This window comes from Callospermophilus lateralis, chromosome 10, assembly GCF_048772815.1.
Source record: "Callospermophilus lateralis isolate mCalLat2 chromosome 10, mCalLat2.hap1, whole genome shotgun sequence".
In the NCBI taxonomy this organism is placed as follows: Eukaryota; Metazoa; Chordata; class Mammalia; order Rodentia; family Sciuridae; genus Callospermophilus; species Callospermophilus lateralis.
In genome coordinates, this window is record NC_135314.1 from 53453427 (window position 1) to 53469967 (window position 16541).

General features: G+C 42.5%; 1 pseudogene; it reads right to left on the reverse strand.

Annotated features, from left to right (window-relative positions):
- Positions 1 to 1595: 1595 nt before the first annotated feature.
- Positions 1596 to 3083, reverse strand: LOC143408786 (TAR DNA-binding protein 43-like; annotated as a pseudogene).
- Between the last annotated feature and the right edge of the window lie 13458 nt (positions 3084 to 16541).

The window sequence follows — 16541 nt, forward strand, 5'->3', positions numbered from 1 at the left end:
TGAGATACATCCTCAGCCCTTTTTATTTTTTTTTATTTTGAAACAGGATTTTTCTAAGTTGCTTAGGGCCTAAGTTGCTGAAGTTGTTAAGTTACAATTGAACTTACAATCCTCCTGTCTCAGCCTCCTGAGTTGCTGGGGTTACAGGCCTGTGCCACCCTATCCAGCAGAGTGATTTTATTGTTTTTTCTTTTTTAAAATTTAAATCAGTTTTTATTTAAGAATTTCTAACATTGACAACTCTTATAAAAGCATTCAAGCACAGGACACAGAATTGCAGCAAACAACATTCTTCTGGGTAACTAACAAACATTAGGACTTCTACCCTTCTTTGAGACACCTGAGCTCACTGGTGAGCTCTGCTTCCAAGTACTCCAGCAAAGCACACCACAAGCTCAGTCCATGTTCTCAACCCATCAGCTACAGTTCGTGTTACCACATTTACATATCAGTATCAGAGGAGAACACACACCATACTGCATTCACAGTAGTTGACAGAGGGGCAGGGGAAGTACAAGTATCATTTTACTTAACCCATCCAACTAACATGGGTTATCTAAGAACAAAACTCACTTAAAGTCTTCCAACAGATGTGAATGTCCTTTGAATGCAAAAACCACTCATACATTATTTGCTATCGTTGCCCTCTGCACGCTCTCTCACCAAAGCCACAGGATTGAGAGACACATCTCGCCAAGTTAGAAAATATCCATTATGCACCACCAACCAAGTCTCTGCACGCACTCTCTCCTTTCCTCACTCATACTAGCCTTTCATGTTTTGGCACCACCATCAATCCCACACAAGGTTTCAAAAATTCAAACAGCTTTCTGGTTCCAAATCACAGCCTTGCATTCATAGCATTGATACAACTTTATGAAATAAAGAGGAGTTGATAAAAATGGGACACTCATGGTCAAAGATGCAGCCTGTGCAGCATGATGACAAATTCTTGAATGAGAAAGCATGCAGACATAAGCATTCCTATGGCAGAATATTTACATCACTACATTCAATGAAGTGCTTCTTCCATAAACATTTGAAATGAGATGAACTGCAGACGTTAAATGAAGGCTTCATATTGTCCTTTTGTATATAAGGGGAGACAAGTGTTCAAAAAACAAAACCAAAAGAACCCAACACCTTGACACCATGATCTCCCCAAAGGATATTTTCCTAAGGAAAAAATCCATATGGTGGGGTTCAAGTTAAAAAAGGAGAAAAGAATGTCGTTCTAATCAATGGTTTCCACTTTAAACATGCAAAGAATTCACTTAACAAGCCCAGGGATAAGATATTACAGGAGAAACCTTTTGATATCAGTTGTCATGTGTTGGTTTACCAATCAGGCACACAACAATTCACTTTCAGCGACTCAATATTTCAACCCTTTATGTAACAAAACTTATAAAAATCCTTTAGTTCTTCTTCCTCTTTTTCTAAAGAACAATTTCAAAAATACTGCTGAATGCACTCCACACTGAACAAACCAATTTTGAAAATTCTTCATACGTATGTATTGTACAATATACTTACCATGAGTTTAGAAAAATTTGAATTCCCACCATTCTATACTAACCAACATAACCCACTATCTACATTCCCCAGCCAGAAGATTTAGAATCCATGCTTGAGCCAAAGCCTCCATTAAAACCACTACCTGACCCTGCATTTGATGCTGATCCCCAAACAATTACAGCTGCTGCAGTCTGGCTGGGCACAATTCAGGAGCCACTTGTCAAAAGAAACGAACTTTATTTTTAGAACCACACACGCCAAACCACACAGCTCTTCAGGAAAACCTTCAGGGCCCAACTGCCACCACTGGCTTCCCACAAGCCTCTCCACCTCCCCAACTCCTCCTGCTCTTGAGGCAGATTGGCTGGGTCACATGGGCGGAGCCAAAAAAGTCCCCCAATGAGCAGCTCCGTGGTCTGAAAGGGTGGGGAAACAGCCCAATGAGCATCACCGCAGAGGAGCCAATCAGTTGGCAGCTAGAAGTTTGCTGGGGCCGCTGTGAGCCAATCATCAGCTGGCAGCTAGAAGTTTGCTGGCAGCTGGAAGTTTGCTGGGGCCCCTTCAGCTGTGGCTCTCAAGATACAGCACCAGAATTAGAACCACTATAGGAATTATTTCCAGACCCAAAAGCTTGATTTAGCTCTCTCTGCATGTTGCCCTGGATTTGGTTATTACCTGATGGGCCGGACTGGCTCTGATGACTGTCTAACATGCCCGTCATACCCCAACTGCTCTGCAGTGCTGTCTGGGCTGCTGCCATCATTGCTGGATTAATGCTAAAAGCACCAAAGTTCACTACTCTGATTGTTTCCGAAGCCAGCTCCACCCTCTCTACTGTTACCAAACCCACCCTGATTCCCAAAGCCACCTGGATTATCATCAAACCTTCCACTTCTCTCTAACTGCCTATTGCTATTGTGCTTAGGGTCAGCTTTGGACATATGCATGCTGATTCCTTTAATGATCAAGTCCTCTCCGTAAAGAGACTGGGCAACCTGATCATCTGCAAATGTAACAAAGGCAAAAGCCCTGAATGGTTTGGGAATGCAGACATCTACCACTTCTTGGTACTGACAGAAGAATTGCTGTGGCTTGTTGGCAGACATGTCCTCTGTACAGCGCCCAACAAACACCTTTCTGCTTCCCGAGGCTCATCGGGGCTTTGCTTAGAATTGGGGAGTTGACAATCACACCATCATATGTTGCTGTGACATTACTTTCACCTGGGTTTCATATTCCGTAAAACATACAAAGCCAAACCCTTTTGAATGACCAGTTTTAATATCTTTCTTAACCTGCACCATAAGAATTTCTCCAAAGGCACTAAGACATTCTTTCAGGTCCTCTTTGATTGTTTTCCATGGGAGACCCAACACTATTAAATTACATGTCTTCTGGACTGCTCTTTACTTTCACTACCGATGAAGCATCTGTCTCATCCATTTTCCTTTTGTTATCTTTGGGATAGTTCCCAATGCATACCCAGCATCAGGGGCATGCAGAATTCCTTCTACTAGGCGAACAACTCTCATACACTGAGTCACTGGATTCCTGTAATGCAGCCCACATGCATCCAAGAGCAGCCCAGCTACCTCTATGTTCCCATAAAATGGCCTATTAAAAAAAACTATTTATTTTTTAGTTGTAGTTGGTCACAGTACCTTTATTTTATTTATTTATTTTTATGTGGTGCTAAGGATGGAACCCAGGGTCTCACATGTGCTAGGGGTGCACTCTACCTCTGAGCCCCAGCCCCAGCCCAAGTGTGGTTATTTTTCAAAAAGTTTTAAAGGCCTCACCACTGAGGGTTTCAGGCAGTTGAAGTAGAATAGAAGACATATGGATAGGTAGGAAGGTAACGTGAGACAAAACAAGTAGGACCAAAAGTGACTCTTCAGATTTTAAATTCCACTTACACATTCTTTTGTCTCACACACACCGCTATTAAATTGATTATCACACCTTATCTACAGGTCCATAAATAACCTCTCTCCTGACTTGGACCTTAAGAAAAACAAGTCTGAGAATGCTTTTCCTCAACAAATATATTTTTTATGATTTATAGTTTTAGGACCTGATTATTTCATCCATATATCATACTATCAATAAAATATTCAATGTGAGATGGGGTTGTGGCTCAGTGGTAAAATGCTTGCCTCACATGAATGAGGCACTGGTGCTGATCCTCAGCACCACATAAAAATAAATAAATAAAGGTACTAAGTCCATCTACAACTAAAAATATTTAACAAAAAAATTTCTTCAATGTTACACAAATGTAGGACTGTTTAAATTCCCAAAGCAGAATGATGAAATCCTCAGGGAGGGAGATATAGAAGGGCTTAGGCCACCAGAGCAAGATGGCCGGTGAGGAGGTCGGGGACAGGGCCAGAACAAAGGAGCATGGAGAGGGGTCTTCTGATGAGGTCATCACTTGACAAACGTGCTCATGGACACAAGCAGGGGACTCAAGCAGACAGACACTCCATGCTTGTGCTCCTAAGTGGGAGATCCAATAGAAAAACAAAAACAGATGCGTGGACAGAGGGGGCACCAATCAATAATTATGAGGAGCATGTGGACAGAGGAGGAGGTAAGGAAAGGAGGAAATCAGAAACCATGAGAAGAACAGGCTAAAACTCCCCCACTGGATTCCTAGGCCTGGGGCCCCTTCAGAGAAGTCTAGCTCTATGTCTCTACCTCTTTTCAATAAACACACTTCTTGCTTGCTGTATTTGTGTCCTGTTCTTCCATTCTTTGCTGGACGGAGTCAATGAACCCAGGACCCCTCGTCCAAAAGGCTTTCAACTTAACAAGTCTTTCCCACCTCAAGACAACAAAGAAAGTTGGGGACAACTGAAGGTACATTTCTTTAAATAACTCAATAGGAGACAGTGCAGTCAGTCCCAACCAAGGAGCCCTGGCTAAGTGTCCCTTTACTCAGTGGCTGTTTACGCCAAAGATTGTGTGGTCATTTTGGACCAAAGGACAGTGGCCAAGCACACATGAGTCAGGGATGAAAGCTGAGCAGACTGCCTGCTGGGCACATCTGCTTTCAATTTTGATTACTGTGCACCCTTCTGTACGTAGAAGTAAAATTCTTACCTTGCCAACAGAGCTAATCAGTCTCCAAGTGTTTACTTTGGTTCCTGGGAAGACCAGGCAGGACTCTCATATTTCCAACACCATTATAGTATGTACATACACGAGAATGTGCTTGCACATGCACACATGCACAGGAACTTGGTGTGTTTTGTTATTTTGATTTCCCTGAATCTAGAACAGTGCCTGGCACAGAATATGTACTTAGTATTTGTTCAGTGCGTGAATGAATGAATATGTCAGCACACAAACCAAGCTCTAGCAATAGGCATTTAGATTGATTCTTTTTTTTTATTGCCATAATACTGTAATAAAGATTCTTATAAATTTATTTTTGCCTGTATCTACAATCATTTCCTTAGAATAAAATCCTAGTGATTGGATTTTGGATTCATTAATCTATTCAAAAAAATCTTATGTGAATAAACACAAATGGCCAACAAATATATGAAAAAATGATCAACATCTCTAGCAATCAGGGAAATGCAAATCAAAACTACACTAAGATTTCATCTGACTCCAGTCAGAATGGCAATAATCAAGAATATAAACAATGATAAATGCTGGCAAGTTGTGGGTGGGACTGCAGACTGGTAAAACCACTCTGGAAAACAGTATGGAGATTCCTCAAAAAACTGGGAATGGAACCACCATATGACACAACTATCCCTTTCCTTGATAGTTTCCCAAAGGATCTAAAATTGGCATAACTACAGTGATGCGGTCACATCATTGTTCATAGCAGAACAATTCACAATAGCTGAGTTATTGAATCAACCCAGATGCCTGAATGAATTAAGAAATTGTGATATATATATAATTTTTTTGGTTTTTGTCAGTTGCCTGTTTATTTGTGTGTGTGTGTGTGTGTGAGTGTAGTACTACTGAGCCATAAAAAAGAATGAAATTATAGCATTTGCCGGTAAATGGATGGAAATGGAAAATATCATGCTAAGTGAAATTAGCCAAAGTTAGAAACTCAAAGATCAAATGTTTTCTTTAATATGTAGAAGCTAGAGAAAAATAAATGTAAAAGGGAGAGAAGAATATGATGACATAAAGAACCACTCAAATATAAATTAATAGATAAACAAAAGAAAATATAGTAGAGGAATGAGAACAGGAAAGGGAGGGAGTATGGGAGGGTATAGGAGGAGGAGGATGAACTGAAATAAATTTCCAAGCAATGTGAGTTTGTCAGGATGAATCCGACTAGTATAAAGCTCTGATGAAAATAAAATAAAATAAAGCACCATTTGCATAATTTGCAACATGCTTTCTAGAAAACTTGTACAAGTTTTTGCCCCTGTTATGAGAATACTTATAATACTAATACTGCAATTGAATATTAGTGCAAAATATTTTTTCCAATTTTACAGATGACAAAAGATAGCTTGATCTTTTGATTTAATTTGTTGTTACTTATGAAATTTACTATTTTCTATATCTATAAGTCACTTTGTTGTTTTTTGTGAGTTGCCTGTTTATATTTTTTGCCTGCTCACATTTCAGCGTGGATGTGTTGGGGTTTTCTTATCGTGGTAAACGTACCTAACATAGAATTTACCACTTTAACCATTTATAAATGTCTGGTTCTGCAGCATAAAGTACCTTCCCCTTGTTAGGTAACCATCACCACCATTCACCTCCAGAACATTTTCATCACCCCAAACAGAAACTCTGTGCCGATTCATCACCTCCTCCTTCCTTCTATCCCCACCGCTCTACTTCCTATCTCTGTAAGTGTGACTATTCTAGGAATCTCAGATAAATGGATAGATCATACAAGCTATCCTTTGGGGTTTAGTTTATTTCACTTATCATAATAATATTTTCAAGGTTTATCCATATTGATGTATATGTTATAATTCATTTTTTCTTAAGACTGAATAATAGTCCATTCTATATAGATGTTTTTGTCAGTTGCCTATTCATATAGATGAATGGAATGAATAATATTCCATTCTGTGGCACATTTTGTTATCCATTCATCTGCCAATGAACATTTCAGTTGCTTCTACCTTTTGACTACTATAAATAATGCTGCTGTGAATGTTGATGTGCTTTTAATGCCTTTAGATCTATCTGCAGGAGTGGAATTGCTGGATCATATGTTAATTACCTGCTTAATTCTTTGAGGAATCGCCATAGTATTTCCCTCAGTAAATGTACCATTTTAAATTCCCATCAACTAGGCATGAGGGATGCAATTTCTCCACATACTCATAACACTTTTTGTTTCCTGGTGTTGTTCATTTGTTTGTTTGATAATAGCCACCCTAATGGGTGTGAAGTGGTAGCTCAGTGTATCCTTGACCTAAGTGTTAGATTTCTCTTTTTTATTTGCAGGATCACTTTTTTTAAAAAGAATGAGATTATAGCATTTTCTGCTTAATGGATGGTAACGGAGAATATCATGCTAAGTGAAAAAATCCTAACTCAGAAACTTAAAGGTCAAATGTTTTGTCTCAAATGCAGAAGGAAAGGATAGGATAACAAAGAACCAATCAAGTATAAATTAATAGACATTAATGTTTTCACGTGTTTATTGCAAACATGTTCTCAATTTTGTTCTTTGCCTTATAAATTTTGTATGAAATTTTTAATGTAAAGTTTTTGTTTTATGTAATCAAATCTATTAATCATTTTATTGGCATCATCTAAGTTTACTTGCGTTTCCCTCTCCTTCAAGCTGGTAAGTATTAGGTATATTTTTTCCTTTTTTTTCAATTCTTTGATCTTAATGAAATTAATGTCGGGTAAGAATAGATAACAGTCTAATCCATGTATGTTCCCCATGGTTACAATCAATGGTTCCAGCGTCACTTATCAAGTAAGATTTCATTTCCCTGATTCATGACCAAGACTTACAGTGGACACCAAGTTCTTCATATACACTAAGATCTGCGGCGTGGGTACTGTGAGGTGCCTCCCAGATTCCTCTCCAAGAATGAAGAACTTACCCGCCCAGCTGCTGAAGTGTGAGTGGGAGACAGCCCCAAATTTGGACTGCCTCCCCTCCTTCCAGGACAGATTGCATCCACCACTCGGTCACTACAGGCATACAAGCCCAGCCAGTGAACCCCAAAGAAGGACAATTTTGAAGGACTATGTGACCTTTGGGTTTACTGAGCTTTTGTTGGGCCCCTACCTCAGGTGACTCCTCTCTGCTCTTCCCCTCCCCTTCCCTTCTTGTCTATAGACATTTATCTCCAAATCATTCCCTGTAAACATCCTGCATGTTGATCTCTAGGGTCTCCATATGGATGTTGATTTTGGCACCACGTATTTTGATTTTTTTTTTTTTGTAGTTTTCAAATACAAGGAGCTTTTTGCATTCTTAGTTATCATCTGAATCCATAGATTTATGAGGTCATTTAGTAAACAAAACACCATATAAGGACTTCAGTGGTAAAGTGCTTTCCTAGAACATGTGAGGCAAGGTCCTCACATGTAAACACACACACACACACACACACACACACACACACACACACCATAACACAAAAATATTCACTTATGAACTCAAACATTATCTTTCATTTAAAACTGGCATCTTGATCCAGGCATGGTGGGCCTATAATTACAGTACTCAGTAGCTAAGGCAAGAAGATGCAAGTTTAAGGACAGCCTGGACAACACAGTGAAACTCCATCTTAAAAAAAAAAAAAAAAAAGAGGCTGGAGTTATAGCTCAGAGGTAGAGCAATGTGAGGCACTGGACTTGATCCTCAGCACCACATAAAATAAATAAATAAAAATAAAGGTATGGTGTCCATATACAACTAAAAAAATATTTAAAAATTTTAAAAAAGCAAAAGTGAAATAAGCCAATCCCATAAAACCAAAGGCCAAATGTTCTCTCTGATATGTGCATGCTAAGACACAATAAGAGGGGTGGGGAGGGAAGAGTAGAAGTTCTTTGGATTAGACAAAGGGGAATGAAGGGAAGGGATGGGGGATGGGATTAAGAAAGACAGTGGAATGAATCAGACATAGCTTCCCTATGTACTTTCCACCAGTGTACAATCACAAGAATAGAAAGTCATATTCCATATATGTATAATATGTCAAAATACACTCTACTGTCATGTATATCTAAAAAAGCCCAAAAATATTAATAAAAAAACAAAACAACAACACACTAGTATCTTCCTTTTCCATCAATCTCAGTTGCAATGTAAAACATTTTTACAATGACAACTTATTACAAAGTGAAATTAAAATTCTTGCAAGAGGCAGTATTTCATGATGTCAATAGAACTGATACTATAATTGCATTGAAATTATTTAAAAGCCAACAACTAATAAGAATCTAGTCTAAAACAGCTAAAAAATTGAAAAAGGGAAAATCAACAAGGTTGACAAGCTAGTAGGCTCTTCTAAAGAAAACTATGGGTTCACTGGTAAATTCTACCAAACCTTTAAATAGACACCACTCCTTCTCAAACTCTACCAAGAAGTAGAAGAGGAAAGAACAATTCCCAACTCATTTTATGGGACCAATATTACCCTGATACCAAAGCCAGACAAAGATATCACAAGGAAAAACTAAGACTAATAACTGTTAGGAGTATAGGTGTAAAACTCCTTAAAAAAAAAAATACTGTAGCTCAGCCTCAGAGCACTTGCCTAGCATGCGTGAGGCCCTGGGTTTGATCCTCAGCACCACATAAAAATAAACAAATAAAATAAAGGCATTCTGTCCATCTACAACTACAAAAAGATTTTTTAAAAAAAGACTACCCAGATTCAGCAGCACATTAAAAATATTATATGCCATTGCTACTGGGATTTATCCCAGGAATGCAAGAATGATTCAACATATAAAAATGGAAGCCTAGGCTGGGGCTGGGGCTCAGTGGTAGAGCGCTTGCCTAGCATTGTGAGGCCCTGGATTCGATTCTCAGTCCCACATAAAAATAAATAAATAAAATAAAAGTATTATGTCCAATTACAACTAAAAAAGAAATATTAATAAAATCAAGCACTGGAGCACATGCCTGTAATCCCAGCGGCTCTGGAAGCTGAGACAGGAAGATCATGAGGTCAAAGCCAGCCTCAGCAACAACGAGGTACTAAGCAACTCAGTGAGACCTTATCTCTAAATAAAATACAAAATAGGGCTGGGGATGTGGCTCAGTGGTTGAGTGCCCCTGAGTTCAAACCCCAGTACCTGCCCCTCCCCCCAAAATGGAGTGTAGCTGGGCATGGTGGCACATGCCTATAATTCCAGTGACTCTGGAGGCTGAGACAGAAGGATTTCAAGTTTGAAGACAGCCTCAGCAATTTAGTCAGGGCCTCAGCAACTAAATGGGACCCTGATTCAATTTAAAAATCAAAAGAACTGGAGATGAAACTCAGTGGTAAAGCATCCTTGGGTTAAATCACCAGAGCACACACCCCCCACCCCGAAAAAAAAAATGTTGTATAGGTGATAGTCTGAAACATCATCAGCAAACTGGGAACTGGGGAGATGGCCAAGACTGACTCCAACATCATGCAGGATCACCTTGTTGGTGCTCCTGTGATGAATGCAAGATTTCAGACCACATCTCATCAGATCATTGAAGAATTGACAATATTGGTAATCACATCAGTGACTGGAGGAAAACACTTCAGACCTCATAACTCAGGCTGAGGTGGAAGAATTAGAAAACAGAAATAAGATAATTGCCACACAAAAGAGTTGAAGACTGCTAGAAGTTTACACTGAAATATGGAACAACATTTTCCTAAGCTGAGAATGGTTTCTTGCAGCTAATTACTATGTGTAGAAAGGTTTTATATTATAATGTCCATTCTTATCACATACTATGTAGTTAGTTTATAGAGGGACTTTTCCTTCAGTTTCTTCAACATAGTATCTTTGTGTCTTGAACCTGATCAGTCATGCTATTAATTATTAAACACTAAAACTTGGAATAATGTCAATTTTGGAGTACATCACATTAATAGTCAATGAAAAATTCAACACAAACATTTGATGCAGACAAAGAATTTAACAAAACCTAATCCTTTCCATAATTAAAAAAGAAACACACAGACACACACAAAACAAAGATAAAAGGAAACTTCCTCAGCCCGATAAAGAGCATTTATGAAAACTCTAACATCATATTTATTAACTATTATAGCCACAGAAATGAGACAAGAAAAAATTTATAAGTATCCAATTGAGAAAAAAATTATTTGCAGATAGCAAGACCTTGCATTTAGAAAACCCTAAGTCAGTTAAGTCAGTGAACTCCCGTAACACCTTGGGAGGCTATGTGGGAGGCTGAGACAGGAGGATCACAAATTGGAGGACAGCCTGGTCAATTTAGTGAAACCATGTCTCAAAATAAAAAAGGGCTGGAGATGTAGCTCAGTGTAGAGTGCCTGCCCAACATGCATAAGGCCCTAGGTTTGATGATTTGATTCCCAGGAACTAACTTTCTCTCTCTCTCTCTCTCTCTCTCACACACACACACACACACACGTACACACGCCTAAGGAACACATACTGTGCACATACACAATTAGAACTAATAATAAATAAGTTCGCCTTCTAGTTCGAGGTGCACTTGGTATTATCCAGACTGGTGGGTTTTCTCTGCTCTCATCTCCAGCCCTTGCCAGGAAGCCAGCCAGGTCAGTTGCTGTTATTATTACTGTTGCCACATTTTAAGGATGAGAGAAATGACAAGTGTCTTGCCCAAAGTCAATGAGCCAGACAGTGTTAGTTTCTGAGCTTGGTTCTCCAGAGAGCAAGGATCTTCCTTTCTAGGAGGGATTCATCCCAGTCCCTCAGAGCCTCCCCCACACCCCCATGATTCTCTGAACCTAGAACAAACATGCACAGCAGCCGTAGGAAGCAGCAAAAAATATTTATGAGGATTTAACAGGCAGGGAGGTCTTGGCACTCCCAACAGGGGAGTGAGTGAGGGCTCAGGCACAAGAGGCCTTCACATGGGGCTCACGAAATGAAGTTCAGGTACACGTCCTGGCACTGCTAAGGGTGAAGAGGTGAATGAGAGTTCCTGGGGGGCTTCCGGCTGTAGCATTGGGCTGATGGGAAGCTAAACACAGAGTCAGTACATGGGGGCTCTCCCTGACCTCCACCCCACAGCTCACAGTCAAGCCCCTGGATCCCTGGAGACAGGACAAAGGAGAGGGCCACAAGTCACTGCAAGGGCCCTTGGGGGCCACTGTGAGTTACCTACCCTATTGCACTCCTAATGCTCCATTTCTTATGCTTCACGTGAGACTTCAAGTAAAAATTTCCATTAAAAAAAAAAAAGAATTTCCTTTAAAACATGATACACTACAGGACTCGTCTCAGTCCTCTTTAATAACTGAGGAAACTGAGGCCCAGAAAGGTAAGGAACTGGCCCAAGAGATCAACCAAAAAGTTAGCGGTGCAGTCTTTTCTCTCTGTCTATCCAGGGACACCTGGGTATGCTGTGAAGTCCTGTGACCTGGACCCCGAACCCTCCAGGTCCATAATCCCACTCCTTCAGTTCCAAGTACTTTAGCTTCAAGGCCAGTCCGACCTCAGGGGCCTCCCCCAACACATGTGCAACCCATGGACGACTTCTCCTAATGCACACCCGCTATTCCTCACCTCCTGGAAAGCTGCAGCCTTGCCACTCCCTGGGGGGCCCTCCCCACTTGTGTTGAAACCCAGAATTGGAGACATGGGCACAGGGAGGTCTGTGGGATGGTGTTGGGAGGACTAGATGGGTGAGCTTAGAGCCTCCATGGGATCCCACTTGCTTCCTTTCTCTCTGTGCATCCAGATAGCTGCAGACATATACCTGGAGAACAACAGTCCAGATACAAGAAGAGGTCACTGCTCACCTTGGCCTGGTCTCCCTGACCACTCTCACCCCTCAGCTTGGAAAGCACAGAGCCCAGGGGTCCCAGCCAGGAGCCTCATCCTGGCTGCAGTCCCCCTCCACCCCATTTCTTTGGGCAACAAACTAGAAGGGCAATGAAGAGGACATTCCTAGAGGCTCCCAGAGTGCCCTGGAGAAAACCCCAAAGGAAAGGAACAGTGGGTGACAGGGCCTGGGAGCTGGGGTCAGGGACCAGAGAAGAAGACCCAGCTTCACCTCACCCCACCAGCCCCAGGTCTACCACTTGAGCCTCCAGTTTACCAACTCACTTGGGTCCCACTGGCATACAAATAATCAAATACCAATTGTTGGCACAGCCCTGGTTGAAGGATTGTTATTCCAGAGTGATTTGCCCTGGAGGGAGATGGGGATGGGAAGAGGAGCTCAGAACCAGCAGGACCAGGCAAGGCCATCTCCAGTGACCCTCCCTAAGTTGGTTGACTAAGCCAGGGCTCAACCCAAGCCTGGAGCAAGACTCCAAGGGAGGGAAGCCTAAGAGTGACCCAGGGCTTCCTGCCTTCCTGGGCTCCTAGGAGGAGTGACCTTCCTTGCCCCACTTGTGAGCAGCTCTCCCCAGACAGTGCTGACACTGCACCCACCTCTCCTGCCTTCCCAGGGCTCCTCATCACCTTGTGCCTCCCTGTGCAGGATCCTTGCTCTGTCTCCATTGGCCACACCTGTCCTCTCACCCTATCCTTACAGATACTTTTTAGGGTCTTCCTTGTGCTGCTCAACTGCTCCAAAGACAGTGTCACCACCCCACTCCCACCTCTCATATTTTTCTAAACATGTGCCTTCATTGAATTTCCCTATCTAGGAGAGCAGTGGCAGTGGAGGAGGTCCAATCACATGGCCCAGGAAAATCTGGGCTGAAGGCTTTCAGAATACAAAGCAGGAAAGGTCAAGCTCAAAGGTCAAGTCCTCCCCTGGACACTGACTGGCTTCTCCTCTCCCTTATGCCACTTTCTCCTTCCCCCCACTCCATCCATCAGCCTCACTCCTCCTTCTCCCAGACCAGGTTGAATCTCAGCCCAGCTTGATGTGCTTTAGTTAGCAAATATTCTGTCACAATGGGAAGTGGCCCAGCAGCACTGCTGTCCACCCCCAACTCTCCCATGGCCCACACATGAAGACTTTGATCTTTGACACTATTCTCCACTAGAAGGAACTAGGACATCAGGACAGCTCTGGAATATCCTAGCATGTCCAAAAAGCATCATGAGCCATTGTGCTCTTTGAGGTTCTGCCTCCTTTAAGGTGTTCACAGCACTTAAGAAACTACTATCCTGCCAAGGTAGTGGCACATACCTGGAATTCCAGTGACTTGGGAGGCTGAGCAGGAGGATTGCAAGTTCAAGGCCAGCTTCAGCAACTTAGCAAGGCATTCAGCAGTGGTGGGGTGCTGACTAAAAGGATGGGAGTGATGAGCAGACAGGCTCCTCTCTCTGTTCAGCTGTCTCAGGGTCTGCAGCTTCCCCTCCCCAACTGATGCTGCCCACCAGTCTTCCTGAAAGAGACTTTAGTCAAGTGATTGTCATACTAAAGGAACGCCATGGCAAAGATGCCCACTCTTCTCATTCCTATTCAACACTAAAAAGAAAAAGCAATGAAGACACACAGATTGGAAAGAAGGTAATGAAACTGTTCTTCACAGATGACATGATTTTCCCTGAGGAGGGAACAACAATACTCATTGGTAGAGCACCTCTGATTTAATCCCCAGAACTGGAAAAACAACACTAAGAACTCCTGCTCTTCGGAAGATGCTATGAAGAAAATGAAACAAAAGCCACAGATAGCAAAAAAAAAAAAAAAAAAAAAAAAAGATTTGCAAAGCATAGATTTGAATCTAGTATAGAGGACTATTAAAATTCAATTAAATTTTTTTTTAATGTGCAAAGATTGGAGCAACAACCTTACCAAAGATGGCCAATATAACATGAAAATATGCTCAACATCATTACTCATTAGGAAAATACAAATTAGAGCCTTAATGAAATACCACTACTCATTTATTAAGCAGGCTACAATTTAAAACAAAATAACAAATGGCAGTGTGAAATGTTGATGAGGATGTGGAGCAACTGGAATTCCCACACATTGTTGGTAGAAATTGAAAATGGTACAGTTGTTTTGGAAGACAAATTTGGCAATTTCCTACAAAATTCGATACACATTTTATCTTATGACTCAGCAATGCCACCTCTAAGAAATTACCCAACAGAAATGAAAACTTATGTCCACATGCCTGTGCATCAATGTTTGCAGCAGCTTTATTTATAACTGCCCAAAACAGCTGGGCACCATGGCCCACACCTGTAATCTCAGCAGTTTGGGAGGTTGAGGCAGGAGAATTGTTAAATTCAAAGCCAGCCTCAGCAACTTAATGAGAACCTAAGCAACTTAGTGGGAATCTGCCTCAAAATTTAAAAATAAATTTTTCAAAAAGAGGGGAAAAAAAGGGGGTGCTCAGGGGGTTGCTGGCAATGTAGCTCAGTGGTTGGGCACCCCTGGGTTCAATCCTTGGTACAAAAAAACCAAACCAACCAACCAAACAAAAAATACTGGCAAAAACTAGATACAATGTAAAAAAAATCCTTCAATTGGTGAATGTATAAATAATCTGTAGGGAATCCATACAATATTACACAGCAATAAAAGGAAATAAACGCTATGAGCAACAACATGGATGAATCTCAAATGCATTGTACTTTCTCTTTAATCTCAACCCCTAGGGGTCAACTTCTTTGCTCATGCCACCTTGGGCTTGAATTAGAGCCTTTTCCTCATCATTTCGTTAATATCCTACCTTCGGGTTTCTGTAGCTTTTTGCAAAGGTGTGCCTCTCACAGGCAATGCCCTCCTGTCCTCTGCCTCTCCAGAATCACACCTAGGACGTGACGAGATGCATGTCCTCCTCTACAATGTAGGCCTCGCCAAACTCAGTTTCTTCCCGTCCACTACACCACTCAGGACTGACCCCTGCTCACAGTGTTCCTGGGTGTCGGCCGGTGTTATTCTGATTGCAGGGTGCTTATCAACACAACTGCAGGATGGACTCACCTCTACACCCATCCCTCAAACAACACGCAGCCTAGCACACAGTAGGCTCTCCCTGCAATGCAGCCAGGAGGGAGAAGGAACACTGAGCTCCAGGGGCAAGAGAGAGCTGCATCTTAAGAGGTGGGTCTGGAAAGACTCCGGAGGCACCAGCAGGGCCAAGGGCAGTGGAGATCAGCAGCTGCAAGATGAGCAGCAGCAGGACGCCCAAGGCGGGTACAGCCATTATGGAGCTGCGCCCAGGCTAGGAAGCCAGGCCAGGGGACAGCTCCTCCTTGGCCCCTCCCCTCCGCCCGACTCCGCCCTCTGGCTCCTCCCCCGCGAGCCCCGCCCGCCAACCACCGTTAGGCCGTTAGTCCAGCACACCCAAGGGACACCTCACTCCACCGCGCTGTCGTCAGGTCTGTTCCTTTTCAACCTTCATTACCCCACTCCCTGGCTCCGCTAGATTCTTAACTCCACAGTCCATCCTACCACGCCCATCTCCCTGACCCCACTCACCTTCAACCTGTCCTTCACAGGTCCTCCCAAGTGGCTTCTCCGTCTAGCCCTGCCCACATCAGCCCTGCCCTCGGTACCCTGCCTCTTGCTGTCCAGCCCCTGGGCAGTCCGTCCCTCCCCACAATTCGTGTTCTTCCCACTGTGGGCCCTTGGGGCTGTGTTGTCAGCCATGGCTTTGTCCAGGGAGAAGGACATGTGCCTCATGCGCTGGAGGAATATGATGCAGGTAAGCAGCAGGGCACCCAGGTAGAAGCACAGGGACACGAGCAGCAGCAGGAAGATCCGGAAGTTACGGTGACCTATGCAGTTATTGACCCACTTGCAGTGGTGGTCAAACTCCTAGGGGAGAGGAGGCAGGACTCAAGGGTCTATCTGGACGGGTCTCCATTGCGGCCCAAATCCAGAGGCCTCCCCCAATTGGCCCTCTAGGCCTCTTGCTCTTGGTTCTGCACACAGGCTCCCATCTCCAGGGAGAAACTGG